General features: G+C 43.0%; 1 protein-coding gene across 1 annotated transcript in view; it reads right to left on the minus strand.

Annotated features, from left to right (window-relative positions):
* LOC121586675 (adhesion G protein-coupled receptor B2-like) overlaps positions 1-18,138 on the minus strand; it is a gene marked incomplete at its 3' end in the record, with an annotated part of 426,163 nt that overhangs the window by 358,254 nt on the left and 49,771 nt on the right.

The raw sequence follows: 18,138 nt of genomic DNA on the forward strand, positions 1-18,138 counted from the left end.
GGTTAACATACATCATTGCTAAATCCTCCCAGAGGGACCGGACGCACTTGTGCAGACACAGGTGCGCGAGCACAAACACGAGTGAGCATGCACACGCACACACGCATGCATGCACGGACACACACACATGCATGAGCATGCAACTGCCTCCACTATGTGCCATGAATTAATCAGGCAAAGAAAATGGAAACACACACACACACATACATTCTCATCCTGAGAAAAGTTTGAAACAAAAGCGCCTCTGAAAACTTTATTCTGGGAACAGGAGGAGAGGAGCAGGTGAGGAGCAGGAGAGGAGCGGGAGAGGAGCGGGAGAGGTGGGGAGCGGGAGAGGAGAGGAGCGGGAGGAGGGGAGCGGGATAAGAGGAGCAGGAGAGGAGAGTAGCAGGAGGAGAGGGGCGGGAGAGGAGAGGAGCGGGAGAGGTGAGGAGCTGGAGAGGAGAGGAGCGGGAGAGGAGAGGAAAATCAGATTTGGATCAAGTGCCACTACGCTATATGAATAACCCAAAGGTGAGACAGTGCAGGTGTGTGTGTGTGTGTGTATGTATGTTAATGTGTGTATGTGTGTGTGTGTGTGTGTGTGTGTGTGTGTGTGTATGTGTGTGTGTATGCACTCGTGAGTCCACCATTTCATGAATAGTTTCAAAAGACTCAAGGGCGTGTGTGTGTGTGTGTGTGTGTGTGTGTGTGTTTGTGTGTGGGTGTGTGTGTCGATAAGACACATGGCTCCCCCTGGCCTAGGCAAGAGGGAGAGAAATGTAATATTTATAATTCATAGTGATAGTTGTGAAGGTAATGACAAGCAGATGACAGGTATGCTCAACTTTCACTCCCCTCGGGGAATTCAAAGGGCCCCGAGTTTAGAGAAGAATAACTTTCTGTCTTTCATGAAAAGAACGAGAGAGCAATAAAGTGAGCAGGAGGAGAATAAATCCCTAAAGGTCATGGAGAAACAGAAGATGAAAAATAAGTAGCATTGTTAAATCTAAAGCGACTCCATCCGACCCTTCACCTGCCACAGGCTAATTCCTTCAAACGTCTGCTGCTCTGTGGCACTGTCAGTTAGCACACACACAAAAGTATGCACGCACGGGCAGACACACACACACACACACACACACACACACACACAAACACACGAACACACACACACACATTCCGTTCAAACGAGACCCTTGGAGAAGCAGGCAGGCAGGTAGTTGTCAGCCTTATTAAATACCCACCAATGTCTAGTGCTGTTTTAATGTTTCAACCTGCCTTCCCTGGAGGCCCAGAATATGAAGGGGAACAAAAGCAAGAAAAGAGAGGAGGGGGATAGAGGGGGGTATAGAGGAAAGAGAGGAGGGGGATAGAGGGGGGTATAGAGGAAAGAGATGAGGGGGATAGAGGGGGGTAAAGAGGAAAGAGAGGAGGGGGATAGAGGGGTGTATAGAGGAAAGAGAGGAGGGGGATAGAGGGGGGGTATAGAGGAAAGAGAGGAGGGGGATAGAGGGGGGTATAGAGGAAAGAGAGGAGGGGGGATAGAGGGGGTAAAGAGGAAAGAGAGGAGGGGGGATAGAGGGGGGTATAGAGATAAGAGAGGAGGGGGTATAGAGGGGGTATAGAGGGAAGAGAGGAGGGGGATAGAGGGGGGTATAGAGGAAAGAGAGGAGGGGGATAGAGGGGGGTAAAGAGGAAAGAGAGGAGGAGGATAGAGGGGGGTATAGAGGAAAGAGAGGGGGGGGGATAGAGGGGGTATATAGGAAAGAGAGGAGGGGGATAGAAGGGGGTATAGAGGAAAGAGAGGAGGGGGGTATGGGGGGGTATAGAGGAAAGAGAGGAGGGGGGATAGAAGGGGTATAGAGGAAAGAGAGGAGGGGGTATGGGGGGGTATAGAGGAAAGAGAGGAGGGGGATAGAGGGGGGTATAGAGGAAAGAGAGGAGGGGGATAGAGGGGGGTATATAGGAAAGAGAGGAGGGGGATAGAAGGGGGTATAGAGGAAAGAGAGGAGGGGGTATGGGGGGTATAGAGGAAAGAGAGGAGGGGGATAGAGGGGGGTATATAGGAAAGAGAGGAGGGGGAAAGAGGAGGGGGGTATAGAGGAAAGAGAGGAGGGGGATAGAGGGGGTATAGAGGAAAGAGAGGAGGGGGATAGAAGGGGGTATAGAGGTAAGAGAGGAGGGGGATAGAAGGGGGTATAGAGGAAAGAGGAGGGGGGGATAGACGGGGGTATAGAGATAAGAGAGGAGGGGGATAGAGGGGGTATAGAGGAAAGAGAGGAGGGGGATAGAGGGGGGTAGAGAGGAAAGAGAGGAGGGGGGATAGAGGGGGTATAGAGGAAAGAGAGGAGGGGGAAAGAGGGGGGTATAGAGGAAAGAGAGGAGGGGGATAGAGGGGGGTATAGAGGAAAGAGAGGAGGGGGTATGGGGGGGTATAGAGGAAAAAATAAATAAATAGGTCATTTAGCAGATGCTCTTATCCAGAGCAATTAGGGTTAAGTGCCTTGCTCAAGTGCACATCGACAGATTTTTCACCTAGTCAGCTAGGGGATTAGAACCAGCGACCTTTCGGTTCATGGCACAACGCTCTTAACCACTAAGCTACCTGCCGAGAGAGGAGAGGAGGGGGTAAGAATATGGAGATACGAGAGAGTGAGAGAGAGTGTTACAACACTGTATATAGACATAAAATCTGCTAAATGACTAAAATGTAAAAATTTAAATAATATGACATTTGAAATGTCTTTATTATTTTGAACTTCTGAGTGTAATGTTTACTGTTAATATTTATTGTTTATTTCACTTTTGTTTACTATCTACTTCACTTGCTTGGGCAATGTTAACATACGTTTCCCATGCCAATAAAGCCCTTAAATTGAGAGAGAGAGAGAGAGAGAGAGAGAGAGAGAGAGAGAGAGAGAGAGAGAGAGAGAGAGAGAGAGAGAGAGAGAGAGAGAGGAGTCAGTGAAAGAGCATCAGAAGGCAGGCAGGAGGGAGGGAGAGAAAGATAGGATGCAAGAATTACACATAAAAAAAATCAGCACCATGTTTTCTTTCACTAAATGGTTCCTCATGTATGCAGAGAAGCACTTAGACTCAGAGAGGATATGATCCTAGGACATAGGAGAGGAAATATGGATCCTAGGACATAGGAGAGAGAAAAGAGGAGGGGGTTACTCTCTCCTACTTATAGTATTTTTCTATGCAGGAAAGAGAGAGAGAGCAAGAGAGCGAGAGAAAGAGAGATAGCGAGAGAGAGAGAGAGAGAGAGAGAGAGAGAGAGAGAGAGAGAGAGAGAGAGAGAGAGAGAGAGAGAGAGAGAGAGAGAGAGAGAGAAATATGTTGTAGTCGTCAGGATTAAAAGGCAGCCATTGATGTCCCCAATGCTCCAAGGCCCTCTTTCACCCTGCTCCCAATTTAGCATTTCACACTGCACACTCTAACCATACATACAGACAGAGAGAGGGAAAGAGAGAAAGATAGAGATAGACAAAGAAAGAGAGAGAGAGAGAGAGCGAGAGAGAGAGAGGGGGGGTGGAGAGAAGAAGGGAGGGGGAGGGGAGAAAGGAAAACTGGCAAAGCCACAAATGGGAGAGGACAGAATGAGAGTAAAATTTAATCTGTGAATAAAGAGAGCGAGAGAAAGAGATGAAATCAGGGAAAAGAAAGAGTGATACTACCCTTCATCAAGATGTTCTGATCTTAAGACGATTGGTGAGCAGCAATTAAATCAACTATCTCACTGAAGTAAATGTACCAGACTGAGGCTACTTAGTACACAAGAATGCACAACACACATAATAGAAATGGTATTCTTTATTCCAAAACATTGAACACACTAATAGAGAAATATGAAAGACATACGGTACTGTCCTTTCCTTGATGAGGTCCTTCAAGGTCCTTGACAGTGTCTAGGACAGGGGAGCAGAGTAAAGTGCTTAATGCAGAGTGCTCTGTTATTCAAATCAGCACTGTAGTGAATTGGATCTATTCACAAAACTAGGGTGTGACACACTGAGAGCACACGGACACACTGAGAGCATCTCTTAGCCTTCAGTAAAGGTCAGGAGTCTGTCAGTGAACATCATTAGAACCATTCACTGAAGTGTTTGTATATATACACTGAGTGTACAAAACATTAAGGACACCTTAATGTTTTTTTTGTGGGGGCAGACATACATAGTAGGGTCATTTACTGTATGGTGAGAGACTACTGATAAACTATGGTGCCTCTTCCTTATGCACACAACAGATAAATCACACACAAACACACACAAACACACACACACAAACACACAAACACACACACACAAACACAAACACACACACACAAACACACACACACACACACACACACAAACACACACACACACAAACACACACACACACTCACACACAAACGAACACACACACACAAACACAGAGCAGGAAGACAAAGAATGTATCGTCCTCCAAAACTATTGACACTCAGTAAGCAGTAAGCCTTCATGTATGTGGGGAATTATACTGTAACAGGTCAAATCAGTAGAATGAGTTCACTCCTCAAACTAAAATAAATGATAGTGCAGAATGGAAATGAATAGGATAGACATGGAACCTTGATTGTCCCTGATCCATTTAGGCTATACGGATCTGGCCCAAGTTCATCACTGAATCACAAAGCCTTTTAGCCAGCCTGGTGCCTCAATGAGTCACAACATCCTCCCAGTCAATGACACAGTCAAAACAACACCTTGACTTAGTTAGACAGTAAAAAGCTTATTCACATGGTTAGTAGTCAAGTAAACATGTGGCTATAAGAAGTCTTATTTTTTCCATTGGCCAGTTTTTTTTGTTTTTGTTTCGGCAAGTTCCCCATTTAACACTATGGATCAATTCTGCCTCTTACCCAGTTAGCCAGGATCTGGAACTGTTTTGATCTTTTCATGTTTTTTTTTTCTTTCTTCTCTTTTGGGAATGTCCATCACAATGGATTATTTGCTGAGTAGGTTAATTTGAATTCATCCCTTTCTAATGTGTGGGAGGTTGAACGTATAGGGAAGGGAGTACTGTCGCAACTCACTCACCAGAGGATGACTTTATGGAAGTTAATCTATTTTAGTAGGAAATATGATAATGGTTTCATTCATTGTGTATGACTAGTGAATGGTGTGTAATTTGAATGGAACGCTATGCATATAACTTATTTTTAAGTTTATGAACATAATCCATTGAGACATGTGTGGTGTACTAAGAACAATGTATCGTTAGAGCTATACTATTCTAACTACTCTTACTCCTCTAACTACTCTAACTACTCTTACTACTCTAACTACCCCAACTAATCTTACTACTCGAACTACTCAAACTACTCAAACTAATCTTACTACTCTAACTACTCAAACTAATCTTACTACTCGAACTACTCAAACTACTCAAACTAATCTTACTACTCAAACTACTCAAACTAATCTTACTGCTCGAACTACTCAAACTACTCAAACTAATCTTACTACTCAAACTACTCAAACTAATCTTACTACTCGAACTACTCAAACTACTCAAACTAATCTTACTACTCAAACTACTCAAACTACTCAAACTAATCTTACTACTCAAACTACTCAAACTAATCTTACTACTCGAACTACTCAAACTACTCAAACTAATCTTACTACTCAAACTACTCAAATTAATCTTACTACTCAAACTACTCAAACTAATCTTACTACTCAAACTACTCAAACTACTCTTACTACTCAAACTACTCAAACTAATCTTACTACTCAAACTACTCAAACTACTCAAACTAATCTTGCTACTCAAACTACTCAAACTAATCTTACTACTCGAACTGCTCAAACTACTCAAACTAATCTTACTACTCAAACTACTCAAACTAATCTTACTACTCAAACTACTCAAACTAATCTTACTACTCGAACTACTCAAACTACTCAAACTACTCAAACTAATCTTACTACTCAAACTACTCAAACTAATCTTACTACTCGAACTGCTCAAACTACTCAAACTAATCTTACTACTCAAACTACTCAAACTAATCTTACTACTCAAACTACTCAAACTAATCTTACTACTCGAACTACTCAAACTACTCAAACTAATCTTACTACTCAAACTACTCAAACTAATCTTACTACTCTAACTTCTCAAACTACTCAAACTACTCTAACTACTCTTACATAGTGCCTTGTGTGCATTTTCTTCCTCTCATCCCCTGATGTCCTCTCCTATCATCTTTACCTCTCCTCCATCCATATATCCCCTCCTCTTCTCTCCTATCTCTATCTCCTCTCATCCCCTGATGTCCTCTCCTATCATCTTTACCTCTCCTCCATCTATATATCCCCTCCTCTTCTCTCCTATCTCTATCTCCTCTCATCCCCTGATGTCCTCTCCTATCATCTTTACCTCTCCTCCATCCATATATCCCCTCCTTTTCTCTATTATTTCTATCTCCTCTCATCCCCTGATGTCCTCTCCTATCATCTTTACCTCTCCTCCATCCATATATCCCCTCCTCTTCTCTCCTATCTCTATCTCCTCTCATCCCCTGATGTCCTCTCCTATCATCTTTACCTCTCCTCCATCCATATATCCCCTCCTCTTCTCTCCTATCTCTATCTCCTCTCATCCCCTGATGTCCTCTCCTATCATCTTTACCTCTCCTCCATCCATATATCCCCTCCTCTTCTCTCCTAACTCTATCTCCTCTCATCCCCTCTTCATCTCCCCATCTCTGCTCTTGACCCTGGCAGGGGAGAGCTGTCGCTGTGAAGCCCTATCTGCACACCAGCTGTCAAACTCACTCTCCTCTCTCTTCCCCCTCTTCTCCTCTCTCTCCATCCCTCTCTCCTCTCTCCTCTAAAAGGCAGCATAATGTTTCTGCTTTTCACCTTAACAATCACTCACTTCATATAATGACCTCCCTCTATTGCTCTTTCCCCACTCTCTGCCTCTCTCCATCCATCCCTCTCAACCTATCTTCCTACCTCTCCACCTACATCGCTCCCTCCATCTCTCTCTGACCAGAAAATGAGATCAGAAAGAGAAATTGCAAGGATCTGCAATTCATGAAGAACAGTAATACTGCATCTAGCCAATTTGAAAATAAAAAAATAAGTATTATCTCATAAATGCATGAAAATATATGAATGGTCATACATGGGGGAAAAAAGTATTTAGTCAGCCACCAATTGTGCAAGTTCTCCCACTTAAAAAGATGAGAGAGGCCTGTAATTTTCATCATATGTACACGTCAACTATGACAGACAAAATGATATTTTTTTTCTCCAGAAAATCACATTGTAGGATTTTTAATGAATTTATTTGCAAATTATGGTGGAAAATAAGTATTTGGTCAATAACAAAAGTTTCTCAATACTTTGTTATATACCCTTTGTTGGCAATGACACAGGTCAAACGTTTTCTGTAAGTCTTCACAAGGTTTTCACACACTGTTGCTGGTATTTTGGCCCATTCCTCCATGCAGATCTCCTCTAGAGCAGTGATGTTTTGGGGCTGTTGCTGGGCAATACGGACTTTCAACTCCCTCCAAAGATTTTCTATGGAGTTGAGATCTGGAGACTGGCTAGGCCACTCCAGGACCTTGAAATGCTTCTTACAAAGCCACTCCTTCGTTGCCCGGGCGGTGTGTTTGGGATCATTGTCATGCTGAAAGACCCATCCACGTTTCATCTTCAATGCCCTTGCTGATGGAAGGAGGTTTTCACTCATTCATTCTTTCCTTTACACGGATCAGTCGTCCTGGTCCCTTTGCAGAAAAACAGCCCCAAAGCATGATGTTTCCACCCCCATGCTTCACAGTAGGTATGGTGTTCTTTGGATGCAACTCAGCATTCTTTGTCGTCCAAACACGACGAGTTGAGTTTTTACCAAAAAGTTCTATTTTGGTTTCATCTGACCATATGACATTCTCCAAATCCTCTTCTGGATCATCCAAATGCACTCTAGCAAACTTCAGACGGGCCTGGACATGTACTGGCTTAAGCAAGGGGACACGTCTTGCACTGCAGGATTTGAGTCCCTGGCGGCGTAGTGTGTAACTGATGGTAGGCTTTGTTACTTTGGTCCCAGCTCTCTGCAGGTCATTCACTAGGTCCCCCCGTATGGTTCTGGTGATCATTTTGACCCCATGGGGTGAGATCTTGCGTGGAGCCCCAGATCAAGGGAGATTATCAGTGGTCTTGTATGTCTTCCATTTCCTAATAATTGCTCCCACAGTTGATTTCTTCAAACCAAGCTGCTTACCTATTGCAGATTCAGTCTTCCCAGCCTGGTGCAGGTCTACAATTTTGTTTCTGGTGTCCTTTGACAGCTCTTTGGTCTTGGCCATAGTGGAGTTTGGAGTGTGACTGTTTGCGGTTGTGGACAGGTGTTTTTTATACTGATAACAAGTTCAAACAGGTACCATTAATACAGGTAACGAGTGGAGGACAGAGGAGCCTCTTAAAGAAGAAGTTACAGGTCTGTGAGAGCCAGGAATCTTGTTTGTTTGTAGGTGATCAAATACTTATTTTCCACATTAATTTGCAAATAAATTCATTAAAAATCCTACAATGTGCTTTTCTGGAAGAAAAATGCTCAATTTGTCTGTCATAGTTGACGTGTACCTATGATGAAAATTACAGGCCTCTCTCATCTTTTTAAGTGGGAGAACTTGCACAATTGGTGGCTGACTAAATACTTTTTTCCCCACTGTATATACATACATACATATTTACAGTGCATTCAGAAGGTATTCAGGCCCCTTGACTTTTATCACATTTTGTTACGTTACAGCCTTATTCTAAAATGAGTTAAGTAAAAAAATGTCTTTATCAATCTACACACAATACCTATAATGACAAAGCGAAAACAGGTTTTTAGACATTTTTGCCAATTTATTAAAAATTAAAACAAAAATACATAAGCATTGAGAACCTTTGCTATGAGACTCGAAATTGAGCTCAGGTGCATCCTGTTTCCATTGATCGTCCTTGAGATGTTTCTTCAACTTGATTGGAATCCACCTGTGGTAAATTCAATTGATTGGACATGATTTGCACCGTGTAGCTCAGTTGGTAGAGCATAGCGTTTGCAACGCCAGGGTTGTGGGTTCGATTCCCACTGGAGGCCAGTATGAAAAATGTAGGCACTCACTAACTGTAAGTCGCTCTGGATAAGAGCGTCTGCTAAATGACTAAAATGTAAATGTAAATATGGAAAGGCACACACCTGTATATATTAAGGTTCCCACAGTTGACAGTGCATGTCAGACCGAAAACCAAGCCATGATGTTGAAGGAATTGTCCGTAGAGCTCCGAGATAACATTGTGTCGAGGCACAGATCTGAGGAAGGGTACCAAAAAATGTCTGCAGCATTGAAGGTCCCCAAGAACACAGTGGCCTCCATCATTCTTAAATGGAAGAAGTTTGGAACCACCATGACTCTTCCTAGAGCTGGCCGCCCAGCAAAACTGAGCAATCATAGGTACACTTCAACTGTGAGAGACGGAATCTAAAACAAAATTCCAGAAAATCACATTGTATGATTTTTAAGTCATTAATTTGCATTTTATTAATTTGCTGTGTAAGGACATCAGGGATAAAATTGTAGACCTGCACAAGGCTGGGATGGGCTACAGGACAATAGGCAAGCAGCTTGGTGAGAAGGCAACAACTGTTGGCGCAATTATTAGAAAATGGAAGAAGTTCAAGATGACGGTCAATCACCCTCGGTCTGGGGCTCCATGCAAGATCTCACCTCGTGGGGCATCAATGATCATGAGGAAGGTGAGGGATCAGCCCAGAACTACACGGCAGGACCTGGTCAATGACCTGAAGAGAGCTGGGACCACAGTCTCAAAGAAAACCATTAGTAACACACTACGCCGTCATGGATTAAAATCCTGCAGCGCACGCAAGGTCCCCCTGCTCAAGCCAGTGCATGTCCAGGCCCGTCTGAAGTTTGCCAATGACCATCTGGATGATCCAGAGGAGGAATGGGAGAAGGTCATGTGGTCTGATGAGACAAAAATAGAGCTTTTTGGTCTAAACTCCACTCGCCATGTTTGGAGGATGAAGAAGGATGAGTACAACCCCAAGAACACCATTCCAACCGTGAAGCATGGAGGTGGAAACATCATTCTTTGGGGATGCTTTTCTGCAAAGGGAACAGGACGACTGCACCGTATTGAGGGGAGGATGGATGGGGCCATGTATCGCAAGATCTTGGCCAACAACCTCCTTCCTTCAGTAAGAGCATTGAAGATGGGTCGTGGCTGGGTCTTCCAGCATGACAACGACCCGAAACACACAGCCAGGGCAACTAAGGAGTGGCTCCGTAAGAAGCATCTCAAGGTCCTGGAGTGGCCTAGCCAGTCTCCAGACCTGAACCCAATAGAAAATCTTTGGAGGGAGCTGAAAGTCCCTATTGCCCAGCGACATCCCCGAAACCTGAAGGATCTGGAGAAGGTCTGAATGGAGGAGTGGGCCAAAATCCCAGCTGCAGTGTGTGCAAACCTGGTCAAGACCTACAGGAAACGTATGATCTCTGTAATTGCAAACAAAGGTTTCTGTACCAAATATTAAGTTCTGCTTTTCTGATGTATCATATACTTATGACATGCAATAAAATGCAAATTAATTACTTAAAAATCATACAATGTGATTTTCTGGATTTTTGTTTTAGATTCCGTCTCTCACAGTTGAAGTGTACCTATGATAAAAATGACAGACCTCTACATGCTTTGTATGTAGGAAAACCTGCAAAATCGGCAGGGTATCAAATACTTTTTCTCCCCACTGTATGTATGACGCATTCCCCTCACTGGTCCAGTCCAGGCACTGCAGCTTTGTTATGCCCCCAGGCTACCCAATGCCTTGACCTCTCCAAGCTTCCACTAACACATCTAGACCTCTCTCTCTATAGATAATTCTGCATAGGGCTAACACCATAGAACTAGGAATTAGAATAATAGGATCTCTATGGCTAACACATTTTGATCTCTGTTTCAAAGGCCAGTGCATCTTAAAGAAAACAAAATTAGCCCTGCTATATTATAAACACTGATCACACAACAGTGTACAGGATCCATTTGTTTGCTTTGAACTGGTTGCTCAACTCAGCAAATGTCAGGGGTCTAAAGAACACTGACTTAAGTTTCGCTAACCGATGTTTATCTATTTTAGATTTGATTAGGATCCCCATTAACTGACGTAAATTGCGAGTGGGGAGTTCCATGCAATCATGGCACTGTATAATACTCTACATTTTCTTGAATATGTTCTGGACCTGGGAACTGTGAAAAGACCCCTGGTGGCATTTATGGTGGGGTAAGTGTGTGTGTCAGTGCTGTATGTAAGTTGAAAAAAAAAACAAGACGTGATGCAGTCAGTCTTTCCTCAATTCTTAGCCAAGAGAGACTGGCATGCATAGTATTGATATTAGCCCTCTGATTACAATGAAGAGCTAAATGTGCTGCTCTCTTGTAGGCCAGCTGCAAACAAGCTAGGTTCTTCTTTGAATCACTTGACCATATAACTGGACAATAATCAAGATAAGATCAAACTAGAGCCTGCAGGACTTGATTAGTGGAGTAAGGTGTCAAACAATCATCTCTTTATCACGGACAGACCTCTCGCCATCTTTACAACCATTGAATCTATATGTTTTGACCATGACAGTTTACTATCTAAGGTAACACCAAGTAATTTAGTCTCCTCAACTTGCTCAACAGCCACACCATTCATTACCAGATTCAGCTGAGGTCTAGAACTTAGAGAATGATTTGTACCAAATACAATGATTTTAGTTTTAGAGATGTTCACCACCAGTTTATTACTGGCCAACCATTCTAAGTTGGACTGCAACTCTGAGTTAACGGTTACAGTGATTTCACTAGCTGTGGTTGCTGACACGTATAGGGTTGAAACATCAGCATACATGGACACACAGGCTTTGTTTAATGCCAGTGGCAGGTTATTGGCAAGAATATAAAATATTAGAGGGCTAAGAGAGCTGTCCTGCAGTACACCACACTTTACATGTTTAACATTAGAGAAGTTTCATTAAAGAAAACCCTCTATGTTCTATTGGATAGATAGCTCTGAATCCACAATATGTCAGAGGTTTAAAAGCCATAACACACATTTTTAAACAGCAGGTTATGGTCAACAATATCAAAAGCTGCACTGAAATCTAACAGTAATCCCACAATCTTCTTATTATCAATTTCTTTCAACGAATCATCAGTCATTTGTGTCAGTGCAGTACATGTTGAGTGCCCTTCTCTGAAAGTCTGTTGTTAATTTGTTGACCTATTCCCCATTGTTTTTCAGAAGCAGAAAGTGCTATGCTCCATCCCTTGAGCTCAGTGACCTCTTTAGCAGTTACAGCATAGATGCAGCCACACACACACACACACACACACACACACGCGCACATGCACACACACGCACACACACACACACACGCATGCACATGCACACACACAGAATACTAAACATCAGTGCAAGAGGGACAGAAGAGGGTGTTTTTACTTGCGGGTCAGTTAGCAGGAAGCAGAGGGACTGTCTATTGAGGCCATACAACAGCTGGCCTATGTGTGTCAGAGCCTTTTAGACTTCCTCATGTACATTACCTAACAAAAACACTGACAAAACCCTTTTTAGGTAGATCCATTTTCTATTGTTACTTGCGTTTTACAACCCATTTGCTATCATAACTATTGGTGGTGAGTCCATGGGTCGAGTCAGGCAAAGGGTATTCAAGCTGCAGATATTCAAACTGACACCAAGGTTCTAGGTCTAAAGAGGTCTCTGTATCCTACTGGGTATTGACAGGAGAACTTTGGGCTCTGGTGGCAAGGTTGGTTAAGAAAGGGCCTCCCCTTACTGCTACCACTACCCAAAACCCATGTTCAATCAACGATGTATGGAAAATTAGCTTCATACTGTATGATAGAGAATTAAGACATACAGTCAGGTCCATAATTATGTTCAACCTTGATACAGATGAGCAAAAGAAACGGTATAAAACATATAATACAAAAAAAAAATCCCTCCCCAAAATAAAAAGGAGATTATTTTTATACTAATACAATTGCTCAGAAAAATAGATGTTTTTTTCCTAACTTGTTGTCCAATCTCATAAAACATTTTACAATTACTCTCAGTTTTGTTATTCTCAGTATTGAAAACAGGGGTCCCAATCATTTTGTATTACCTGTTAAACAAAATCTATTTGAGCAATTGTATTAGTATAAAATAATATATATATTATTATTTTGAGCATACAATATCACTCAGTATTTGTTTTATTTATTTTATACAGTCTTTTTTGCTCATCTGTATCAAGGGTGAACACAATTATGGACCTGACTTATGTTTCAATTCTCTATCATAAAGGTCTGAAGGCAATTTTCCATACATTGAGGATCGAACATAGGCCAACAAGATACTTTTGGGGTGGCTCTGGGTCTTTGGGCTAAGAGAGAGGGGATCTAGGGGATCTGTGTCGTTGCTGTGTGTCCTAGCTGGTCCTGTGGCTCTGGGTTGTGGTACATGTAGTAGTTAGAGGAAGCTCTGGTTCTTTGGCCTAAAAGAGGGGCTCTAGGGTATCTGTGTCTTGGCTGTGTGCCCTGTCCTGGCTGGTCATGGGGCACTGTGAGCTCACTGATCCTCAGAGAGGAGATTTGAACCTGGCCCCGGGTCCTACATGGCTCTTTGTTTTTGGGGCCAGTCCAGTGGGCTGTGGGTCCAGGCCCCATGGCCCTGGCACAGGGTCTTATCGGGTCGTTAGAGAGGTTGTGTTTGGTGGTCCTGGAGACATTTAGAGGTACTTTGGGTCTTTGAGCTGATAAATGAGGCTTCGGGACTAGGGCACTGTCCGAACTGTTCTTTAGAATAACACTATTTAGCTTTTGGTGTGGTTTTTGGATCTTTGGACGTATGGACGTATGGACTGGGGCTTTAGAGACACATGAGGTTTGGGACTAGGGGACAGCCTATGGCTGTTGCGGTGACCGTATTACCGACACACCGGCGGTCACGAGTCATGAAGACAGTCAAATTCCACGTCACCGATAATTAGGCTTCTCCAAGCTCTGATGCTGCTGATGGTCATTAGTAGCCTACCAAACTTGCAACTGCCTGGTACTCAGCATTCTATTGTCCCTCTAATCACTCTGACATCAATGCAAATGTAATCGAAAATATAATCAAACACTTCATGAGAGCCCATGAGCTCATGTTGCGCAACATTTCTATGGGCTATGCAATTGCGCTTGCAACGCCAGGGTTGTGAGTTTGATTTCCACGGGGGGCAAGTATAAAAAAAATATGTATTCACTAACTGTAAGTCGCTCTGGATAAGAGCGTCTGCTAAATGACTAAAATGTAAAAAATGAATGATGCATAAGTAATTGCCTTTCTTTGCGACTTTTCAAATCAAATCAAATTGTATTTGTCACATGCGCCGAATACAACAGGTGTAGACCTTACAGTGAAATGCTTACTTACAAGCCCTTAACTAACAATGCAGTTTTAAGAAAAATAAGTGTTAATAAAAAAATAGATGGGTAAAAAAAAAATAAAAAAAAATAAAGAGCAGCAGTAAAATAACAGTAGCGAGGCTATATACAGGGGGTACCAGTACAGAGTCAATGGGGGGGGATGCAAATAGTCCAGGTAGCCATTTGATTAGCTGTTCAGGAGTCTTATGGCTTGGGGGTAGAAGCTGTTAAGAAGCCTTTTGGACTTAGACTTGGCGTTCCGGTACCAGAGGGAACAGTCTATGACCAGGGTGGCTGGAGTCTTTGGCAATTTATAGGGCCTTCCTCTGACACTGCCTGGTATAGAGGTCCTAGATGGCAGGAAGCTTGGCCGCAGTGATGTACTGGGCCGTATGCACTACCCTCTGTAGTGCCTTGTGGTCGGAGGCTGAGCAGTTGCCATACCAGGCGGTGAAGCAACCAGTTAGGATGCTCTCGATGGTGTAGCTGTATAACTTTTTGACGATCTGGGGACCCATGCCAAATCATTTCAGTCTCCTGAGGGGAAATAGGTTTTGTCGTGCCCTCTTCACGCCTGTCTTGGTGTGTTTGGACCATGATCGTTTGTTGGTGATGTGGACACCAAGGAACTTGAAGCTCTCAACCTGCTCCACTTCAGCCCCGTCGATGAGAATGGGAAAGTGCTCGGTCCTCCTTTTCCTGTAGTCCACAATCATCTCCTTTGTCTTGATCTCGTTGAGGGAGAGGTTGTTATCCTGGCACCACACGGGTAGCCACACCCCTCATGTAGCCTAACCCATAGGCCTATATCAATCAATCAATCAATCAATCAATCAAATGTATTTATAAAGTCATTTTTACATCAGCAGATGTCACAAAGTGCTATACAGAAACCCAGTCTAAAACCCCAAACAGCAAGCAATGCAGATGTAGAAGCATCTGTTTTGATAAGGTTTGTATCACAACTAAAGTGGCCAAAGAACTTCTTAAAATTAAGCACATTAATTTGCTTTACAAGGGGTTTAGAGCCTAACTGGCATACATAAGCAGCGCGTGAGTTTCAAGTTTGGGGAAGATAATGTTCACCATAAAAATGCACCTTTACAATAAAAGCATTACATACTTAATCGCATTTGCGGTCACTTTTGATAATGGTGTTTTCCCGCTAATGGAACATTCACGCTTATCGCCTACTGACATGTGCACATTGCTGTGCTTATATCGTGAAGAAATGCCTAACAGTTTATCAACATTTTAAGCTAAACGTTCTGATCTGTTGCGTCAGCCACATTGCATAAATGATGTTTTTGGGATACTAGTGGTTGTATTAATTTGGGATCTATTGCACTCCACAACTGTCCCAGACAATGTTTGGAATATTTATTTCTCACACAGAATAGAATAGGTTGACTTTTGTACTATGGGGGATAGTAGATTGACATAGGCTAGTGCTTTTCCTGTTCATTAGGCCTACTCATCTTGTTGGCTGACGAAAAGTAAATGTGGACAGTTCTTCAAATATCTTCAATATGCACCTCGGAATTGGATAAGGACGTGCGCAGTTGCGTCCCCGATGTGTCTGTCTTCACTTGTAGCCTGTGAGAAAGACCCAATCAGGTGATGGAGAGCCATTTGAGTGAAAGGCGCTTCGGATTGCATAGCACTCAGGGAGAAGAGCACAACGCAGCACTCTGGGCCGCAAAAGGCATGGATTTTTTTAGGGTGCATTACAGCCACAAAGGGGATGCTTCAGTGAAATTCGAGGCATTATCAAGTGCTTGTCAAATTGTGAATGAGAGACTATTGAAGTGTGTACAGCCTGCGCAAAAAACAAAGCAGAGCTCATGCCTTTCAAGCGACTTTTTTCAAATCATCATTAGTCTCATCATGCAGCCTTACAATCTATTAAAAATCTAAACATATAGCCCAACGTTTGTAGAACAACTAAAGTTACATAACCAACTCTAAATTAAGCTTATAGGAGTACCTATTTCTTTGTTAATCGCTCAACACAGAATAGCCTCATGTATGCACTCCCTCAAATCGTTTGGAGAAAATATTTATATTTTATTCACCTTTGTTCAATTGTATTCTTCATACTATAAAATAATATAAAATAATGCCATGGAATGCTAAGAAAATCTTGTCCGCTAAATGAACTACTGTAGCCCACAACCATTTGGCATAGCCTCATCAGGACCTAACATAAGGACAACTCAGAGTATGCTATTATTTTCTTCTGAAAAGACTGCATTTTCTTCATATCATGCTTCTGTAGACCTGCCTAAAATAAATAATGGATTTATTGTGAATGTGTAGGCTATATTACATGGATTTATTATACTTTGGTCTGCATTGTAGGCTATGTGTGGAAGCCAGGAGATGCTGAATGTGTTTATGTTCATTAATGGTCAATTACCGTGAGACCGACAGTTATTTGCTTGACAATCACCGGCTGACAAAACTTTGTGACCGCCACATCCTTAGGACAGCCCAAAAAGGGAATGGCTCCTAGTTCTTTAGATAGATATTTTGTGCTTTGGTTCCTGACTTTGGATCTTTGGGCAAACAGGGACTCTATGTCTGGGGGTCTGTCCCATGGTAGATTGACTGCCCCCCCATTGAAGCCACTGAAGTTCAAGGCCGACTACAGAACTGCAGGCATTGTTTGCAGAAAACATGATCCCCCATTATAGTGAATGGAAAAATGTCAGTCTTCGTGTAAATAAAAAAGAGCTTAGAAGACAATCATGGTACCAGCAAGAGCTTCTAATAGACCAGATGTATGTCCTTGAACCGATTTTTTCATTTATTTAGTTGCTAATGGCAGCCTGCAGTAACCTGGTCTGCCTTCAAATTGAATTACTCAATGAGAGGGGACAGCACTGAGTTAGCCTGCAACGTCACTTCGTGGAATAGCTCAAACTGCATGTTATGTCTCCATGAGACGCCACCTTAACCGACTTCATTTGGCTTCAAATGCGCTATTGAGTCTTCACATAGGAATGAATGGTGTCACGTGAGCAAAGGCTTTGTCCATTCATATATACAGTCATTGGTCTGTCCAGTGGCATAGATCAGTCCTTTGAGCCCTCTTTACCATGGGTGCCATGCTGGGCTGGGCACTGTGACAGAGCCAGATCAGATCTCCCTCCTGCTCCCTCAGGGACACTTTGATGCAAAACAGACGTGGCAGCCCTTAAAATGCTAAAGCCTGGCAGGACCCAGCCATGCCACACACACACACACACACACACACACACACACACACACACACACACACACACACACACACACACACACACACACACACACACACACACACACACACACAGGCCTGCCCAACTGCCATTGATGTGTGACGTTAGAATTTTCCCCCACCCAGCCAGCTTGAGAAACACATAGACATAGACGGACAAAAAAAAACACACACACCCACAAAAGCTCAAAGCACCCCCCTACACACACACACAAAAGCAAAAAGCATTACATTACATTTACATTTACGTCATTTAGCAGACGCTCTTATCCAGAGCACCCCCCCTCACCCACACACACACATGCACGCACACACACACACTCACACACACACACACACACAAAAGCTCAAAGCACCCCCCCACACACACACACAAAA

The sequence above is a fragment of the Coregonus clupeaformis genome, chromosome 17, assembly GCF_020615455.1.
Source record: "Coregonus clupeaformis isolate EN_2021a chromosome 17, ASM2061545v1, whole genome shotgun sequence".
NCBI classification, from domain to species: Eukaryota; Metazoa; Chordata; class Actinopteri; order Salmoniformes; family Salmonidae; genus Coregonus; species Coregonus clupeaformis.